The following is an 8079-nucleotide window of genomic DNA, read 5'->3' as shown; positions in this document are numbered from 1 at the left end:
AGAGCACCACCCCCCTTGGAAACCCCTTCCAAATTTTGGCCACCCTTACCGTGAAGAAGTTTTTTCTTGATATCTAGCCTAAATCTGTTCTCTGTCAATTTGTGACCATTGTTCTGTGTTACCCCAAGAGGCGCCCTGGTGAACAGAGCATCTCTGATCCCTTGCTACATCCCCCTAATAAATTTGTAGGTGGCCACAAGATCACCTCTCAGCCTTCTGTTGCAGAGGCTGAAGAGGTCCAGGTCCCTCAGTCTCTCCGCATAGGGCTTGTCCTGCAAGCCCCTAACCATACAAGTGGCCCTCCTCTGGGCCCTCTCTAGTCTATCAACATCCTTCTTGAAGTATGGCACCCAAAACTGGACACAGTACTCCAACTGCAGTCTGACCAATGCTACATAGAGGGGAAGTATCACCTCCTTGGATCTATTTGTCATGCACCTACTGATGCATGATAAAGTGTGGTTAGTTTTGCTGATGACTTTGTCACACCTACGACTCATGTTCATCTTGGAGTCCACTATGACTCTGAGATCCTTTTCTGCTTCTGTGCTGCTGAGAGGGTCATTTCCCAGCCAGTAGATGTGCTGGATATTTTTACTCCCTAGGGGCAGCACTCTGCACTTGTCCTTGTTGTACTGCATCCTATTGTGTTCAACCTGTCCAGGTCTACCTGCAATTATTCCCTACCCTCTGGAGTGTGCACTTCACCCCACAATTTAGTATCATCCACAAACTTAGACAGAGTACACTTCATGCCCACATCTAAGTCACCGATGAAGAAGATATTAAAGAGTACAGGTCCAAGGACCGAACCCTGCAGGACACTACTAACCACATCCTTCCAGGTTGATACCGACACATCATCAAAACTCATTAAGCGGGCTGCCAGCCCAAATAATTGCCCACCCCTGTTATAGATGAATGAGTCAGTTTATCTATAAGATTTCATCCTGACCTTTTCAAAAACTAGTCATGCCTAACAAACTTTATCTCGTCCCATGACAAAGAGTTTTGTGGAAGCAGAGAAAATGGATATGATATTCTTCAGTGTTAACAAGGCTTTTGATACTGTCTTTCACAACATTCTCATAAGCAAGTTAGCAAAATATTGTTTAAATCATTGGTGATCAACCTCTGGTCCACAGAACTGCATCATAGTAGGGGTTCAGAAATTTGGGGGTGGGTCCAGTGCGTCTGGTCAACCTGTTGAGTGGGGTCACATTGTGGCCAGATCCAGCAGGCTGGATGGAGCTGGGGTACCAGATCGCACCTATGGACAGACTCCACATACCATCTAAATGTTGGATCCAGCCCATGTATTAACTCTGCATGCATGAACTTGCTGAGGGAGACCAGCAGGCAATGGGAGAGTCCCTGTTCACCCAAGCACTACCGGGGGTAACAAGGAACAATGGCCATAAGTTGACTGAGAGTAGATTCAGGCTAGATATCAGGAGGTACTACTTCACTGTCAGGGCGGCTAAGAGCTAGAACCAACTTCCAAGGGAAGTGGTGCTTGCCCCTACCCTGGGGGTCTTCAAAAGGAGGCTAGACAGCCACCTAACGTCCTTTCCTGCCCATGGCAGCAGTTGGACTAGATGATCTGCTTAGGTCTATTCCAACCCTACCAACTATAAAAACTATGAAACTATGATCTGGCCTGTGGACTGGCCCCAGGGATGCTCATGAGGGCTGCAGGTCCAGGCAGGTTGCATATCACTGGTCCAGATGAAACTACTATATAATGAGTGCATAACTAGCTGGATAATCTCACTCAAAGAGTAGGGAGGACATACCAAGTGGAGTTTCCCAGTGGGCTGTTCTGAATCCACTAGTAATCAACATGGAACCATGGCATCATAGAAAAATAGGGATGGAAATGACCTCAGGAGTCCACCTAGTCCAACTCCCTGGCAGAGACACACTTATTCCTGGATAAACCATCTCATTTGAGTGCTTGTTTAACTTGTACTTAAAAACTTCCAATTATGGAGATTGTACAACCTAGCTAGGTAATCTATCCATTGCTTAACTACCCTCATAGTTGAAAAGTTCTTCCTAATATTTTAAACTATTATTTGTCCTCTTGTCCTGGATGGATACAGAAAGGGTTTATCACTGTTGTCACTATAATAAATCTTCATGAACTTGAAAACTGTTATCAAATCCTCCCTCAGTCTTCTCTTCTCCCCATTGTGAGTAAAGTCTATATTGAGTAACAACCACTAGCTAACTAGCAGCGTATGCTCTTCCCTAAGATTCTGCATCTTCCAAAGGTAAAATATGCATTGGATAGAGGCCTCCATGTGGATTTTGTAAGATGCACAGAAATATTTTCTCTTGGTTTGGGTGAGTTCATGTGTGCCGAACACATCATAGAGCTTACAAAGGAACTACAGAGATGATATGAGAGCATGTTGGGCATCAATAGTGCACTCATAAACCTGGGCACCCCTACAAAGAACACCTCTTTATCTGCACGTTTGTACAAGAAGCCATTTGTACAGCTGGTAGTGAACAGACCAACAAGGAGCGATGCAAACATGGTAGATTCCAAAATCAACATTTCCAAAAATGCTTGGGATTCATCTCCCCTCACTATTTGTCTTGCTCTCGTCTCACAAACACCTACAGTTATATATAAAAGAACACCCTTAACAGCAGCAGTCCCTTTTTTATATTACTGAACTGTTAAGAAAAAATCTTGTGCTTCTGCTTTTTACAGTCACTGTGACTTGACCCAGATGAGAAGAAAGAGAAACACAGTGACAGTGCCAAGAATATACTGAGTTACAGTTGCTTTCAGAGGCTTCTATTAATCATAGGCAGAGCTACAACAAAATAAGGAACATCTTTTTTAGGTTCTCTTTGCTCAAGTCTCCAGGGGAATGTCAACAACTTTGCTGCCTATCATGAACCCAGAAGACAAATTCTTACAGGATTACTTATCCCATCTACAACTGAGCACATATGTAAAAATACATAAATTAAAAGTAGCTTTTGTTAATTGCAAATGTTGTAAAAGGACACTGCAAATGACATTTTAAATATCTTTCTTTTTTTTTAAATTCCATTGTTTGCATGTACCTTCTAAAGTTGGAAGCAAATTTTTCTCTCTACTGATTTTACTTGGCAAACACTGATAGTTCTGTACTTCTCATTGAAATTTTACCTAATAAGCCCATTTGGTATATTTCCTTCCTTACGAACTAGAATCATCAGTGATACTGCTGATGATGCTCTCGCATTCTCATAGCAATGTCTTTTTCATACGCAGGGATTTCAAAGACCTTTACAGACTTGTTAAGAGAGCACAGCCACGCCAATCATTGAAATGGAGTTGTGATAGTTTACACTTGTTGAGGATCTGCAGCGAGATTCTTTAGCCCTTAGTACAGGAAATTTCCACCTGAGCAGCGTAAAGGCTGAATACTGCCTTTATTTTTTGTAACCATTCAAAAGTGGTAGTGATGTTTTTATCTGTATGGCAAAAATCCTCCTGGTATAACTCCACTGGCTTTGATATGAAGGACAACTAAGCATTCAGACCTGCTTCTCTACCTAAGTTTTACTTTGTTGTTTATGTTTCACAATCATTGTACATTTTCCTTTATGTATAAAGTAATCATAATGGTCCAGAATTTGCTGGACAATTTTTTTCCCCCTATCCAGAAGCCATGTTTTATCAAACCAGGAACTTTTCACATAAAGATATCTGTTCCAGAATTGTCAGGGGCAAGGTTTCTCAGGTCCAGGATGAAATCTTTATTCAAAACCAGAGAGAGAACTTTCCTTGAAGAACCAATATCCCAATTCAGACCAGTGATTTAGGCCGTGTAGACAAAATGAGGGGCATATGTGCACAACACTTTAAAGCAGGCTAAATGCTTTTGCAGAGCTTTAATGGTGTCAGTGTTTCCACACCTTGGCAGCGTATTACTTATTAATTCCAGCCGCTGTAAGAAATTTGGCAGTGTAATGCACCTTAAATGATTTGGGGTGCAGCAAACTAAAACTCCTGAGGAGTTTAGTTTGCTCCCCTTACAGCCACGGAGCGAAGCACTGGGCTCCATGCAGCACAGGGGCTCTGCAGGAAGCCCCGCAGGCAGCCTAGCAGCAGCCTGGGAAGGCAGGCTCCGCCCAACAAAAGTGACAAACCTGATTTCCCACCCACCCCCCACCCCACTGGAGCCTGCCTGCTTCAATTTAGGGCCCCCTTTTCATCTACACATGCCTTTAAACCTGGGTTTCCAAAGTCCCACATGAATGCGACGTGCATGATTGCTCATGCTCCCTCTCCTCTTTCAAATTCTTGGGAAAAAATGTGAAAGGTCTTGTTTCTGTTCAGGTCAAAATAAAGCAATGTCAAAATCCTGAGACTTTTTAAAACACAGCACTCTTGTTTTCCAGCCAACCCTGCTATTAAACGCCAATTCTACAAAACAAGTAGGGAATACTAGTCAACATTCACTAATGCTGCACTCCAACCAAATGTAATGTGAATGTAAGGTGTGTAACAGAAAGAGGGACTAGGGAACGGTCTCCAGAGGTGTGCTGACTGTTAATTTGGACTCCCAGAAACCCCTGGGGCTGGAGGAAAGGGGAAAAGGAAGAGGAAGTTTGAGGCTAGAGTCAGGGGAAGAGAGTGTTGTATACATTGAAACTGGTCAGCCCTATGCAGAAGGATGATGGAGCTGGAGATCTCACTGGCTCGGTCAGCCAGGGCTGTGGACTGAATCAGACTTGGGGGCAGCTTCAGGCTGTTGTTTGAGCACTTTAGGGGGTAAAGGCTTGCTAGGGGACACTTCCAGAGATGTGTTTTGGGGGGCGGGGGTGGAAATTATGGTGCTCTGTGTATGTTACCACAGTGTTGATATTTCTTTACCTTTTACCTGTTCCCTCCCTTTAGCCCATTGGCTTGTGATCCTAAATCGCTAGCATTTTCAGTATAAAAGCAGGAACTCCCCCTTGCTTCTTGTGCCAGTTTCCGGGGCTGCTGAGTTGGCACAAAAGGTTCAGCTTCTGGACTCAAAACAGAAGGTGTTACATTTTGCGATTTCAGAAATGTTGTTGAAAGATTTTAAATCCTACTTTTGGAGGGGGTTGTTCAGTTCTGGAAAACATTATCTACTATGCTTATGTTGTTCTGTGCTTTTTGACTAATCTGTTTCTGATGTATTTAGAAGCATCTTACACACCCAACTTCCAAGATGTATTGGCCTATTCCAGCTTTAAGATACCCGACTAGCACCCAGGCAGCTTTTAGTTGTCTAAGGCCTGAATTCTATTCCACTGTTAAAACATTGCTTAATATCCGTGTAGCCTGTGTACACCCGGGTGTGCCCTGTCCTCTGATGACAGGGGTGGTGGCAGGCAGGGAGCTGAGCAAAGGGTCAGCTACTAAAGCGGCTTCCTCCCCGCTCTATAGAGCTAGGCCAAAACCAAATACTTAACTATGTACAATTTATTACAAGAATAAATACAGACACTTAATATAAAGCATAGAATATTTATAAGGCTTAACATATAATACTATATATAATATTCCACAATTCACATATAATACCAAATGTGAACCAAATAACTTACAACCTATACAACACAATTAACACATAGGGATATTAACTTTTATAGCCCAAGTAACTTAACTATAGTATTTCTTTAAACCTTCACAAATAACAACGCCAATATACACATTGAGACATTAAAACACATAAAGCATATAAACCCCCTGAAAGAATACCCCTAGCTATATAGCCTTTAACATGACAACCTCAAAATAGGGAGTGCACTCAGGACCTCTTCGAGGGGTTTCCCTGAAGCATCTCCCCTTTAGGGCCCTGGGATGTGGACATGCCCCTTCTGCAATGGAGGGTGGAGGCAGCAGCCCCCCCTCCCCCACGTCAGCCTCTGCTGCGAGGCCTGCTTCCCCAGTAACTCACGCTTCCTCTCTGGAGAAGTCAAGGCTCATCCCCTGGTGGCTGATCCTGCAAGAGCCTCTCCCCAGTGGCGCCTTCAGTTCTCCTCCATGGCCTAGCACCCTGCACTGGGCACTCAGGGCTCTCTCTCTCTCTTGCAGGCTCCGACTTCCCGGTCTCACACTGGGGGTTCTCCCCTTTCCCGGGCCCTGCTCTGGGCACCAGAACTCTTTTAGTTAAGAGTAGAGCTGTACTGTGGGGCTCCAGTCACTTGGCCTAGAGCCAGGGCTAACCAGTTGCGAGCTGCTTCCAATGCAGTTCTCCATGCGCCAACCTGCACACTGTGTGGGGCCCAAGCAGCCTCGAGCTGCTCCCAGGGCCAGCTCTTCATGTGCTGATCTACATACCAACTACCCAGCTGCTTGCTGGGTTTGCAAGCTCAAGCCACCTCAAGTGGCACTGAGAGCCTGATCCCCATGCACCGATTTGCACACCACTGAAGCTCAAGTAGGGCCTTGAGGATGGCCGTCTCTGGAGCTCCTCTCTCCTCACCGTCCCTTGTAGTCTCTCCCCAGCCTGCTGAGCACGCTCCCCTTTTTATCCTCTTCAGAGGCTCCACCCCCAAAGTTCTCTGGACCTGGATGGCGCAGTTCCGATTCACGTCCAGCTGCTCCTTGCCCCCTCCCTTCAGAAAAGGGTGGGGCATTGCTTCCCTTGTGCTGCCTCCGGATTGGTGGGTGGGCTCACCAGTCAAACAGCAGACCCTCAATCCTGGGACTCAACCCAAGCTCCAAAAACGTACGCCTGCTACATCTGCTATTTCCAGCCTAATGCAAGGGGCAGGGGAGAGCAAAGTCACACTACACGGGTGCGTCCCGATGAGCATGCACATGCAGTTTGCAGCACTGCAAACCACACACACTGTACATGCAGGCATTCACTGCACTGCTAATTGGAGATTCTGGTGTAAAAAAAAAAACAAAACAAAACCCATGGAAGGAAAAAGCAGGGTGGTGCACATAGCAGCCGCGTGCACCACCCAAAACCGGAGCCACACTCTGGCAGCTGGCTAGGCTTCATGCACCCGGATCGGTGCCATTGGAACCCCAAGAGGCCTCCAGGACCCTGGGTAAGGCTTCTGGGGCCAGCCCAGGTGCTGGCCTCAGCCTCCCCTACCCCAACCAGGGCAACTTGCCATGTGCAAGAGCACACGTGCACAGGCATTCCCAACTACGTGCCACTACTATTTGTCCCAGGGAAAACTTGCATGCGTGCTCATCTGAATGCACCCTATGTGTGTGCTCCATGGGAAAACTGAAAAGAAGCAGAGTGTAAATAAAGTTGGATACCTCTGTTGGGTGTATTGAATTGCTATTGAGCATTTGCAGTTGGACAAAATTGGCTGCTTAGAGTAAAAAGGAAACAGAGGTCATAGCACAATTTTCAGGCTATTACATGACTGTCATTTTAGAATGACATTGTTATATAGATGCCCAAAAGCTGAGCAAGTGCCGTTTAAAATGTTTTAGTGGCAGAAGCAGGGATTTTTGTGGGCAATATCTTTTATTGGACCAGGATATAGTTGGGAGGGACATCTATGAGCTTTTGGGTAACACTGTATCCTTCCTCTGGTCTCAGAAAAAAGCAGACAGAGAAGAGCTAAATAACAGACAGAACAAAGGATCGTGCAAAGCTCTATATGTAAATAAAAATGGGATATGAGAGAAGTTACTGGGTTGCTAACCTGTAAAAGAAATGTAGTAGCCTAAGGGTAACCTGATAAGTGAAAGAGCAAGCAAAAATATTCAAGCCTTTTGTTAACACCGGTGGAGTGCAGAGAGATTAATTGTGATCAGGTAGATTATAATGGGCCATAAAGTCAATGTCTGTGTTAAGTCCCTGGTTCTTAGTATCCAAGAGGCTAATGCTTTTTTTTTTTTGTTCCCGGGGCCAACTTCTGATGGTGTTGTGTAAATTCCCCTTCAACACGAAGGCTGTGGGGTCAGAAAGGAAGTGGTTTTTCTGTGAAAAAAGTGTCTCCTACCTGTGTTCTTCTGTCTCAGTCCTTTGTTTCCTTCTGGTGACTGTTCATTCTGGTGCATAGTCTTTGCTCAGAATCCACCCAATTTTTATCCTGTAGCAAAAGCATTTGCCCAGGATT

The sequence above is a fragment of the Alligator sinensis genome, unplaced genomic scaffold, assembly GCF_000455745.1.
Source record: "Alligator sinensis unplaced genomic scaffold, ASM45574v1 scaffold870_1, whole genome shotgun sequence".
In the NCBI taxonomy this organism is placed as follows: domain Eukaryota; kingdom Metazoa; phylum Chordata; order Crocodylia; family Alligatoridae; genus Alligator; species Alligator sinensis.
Note: the sequence above shows the minus strand (reverse complement) of the source record.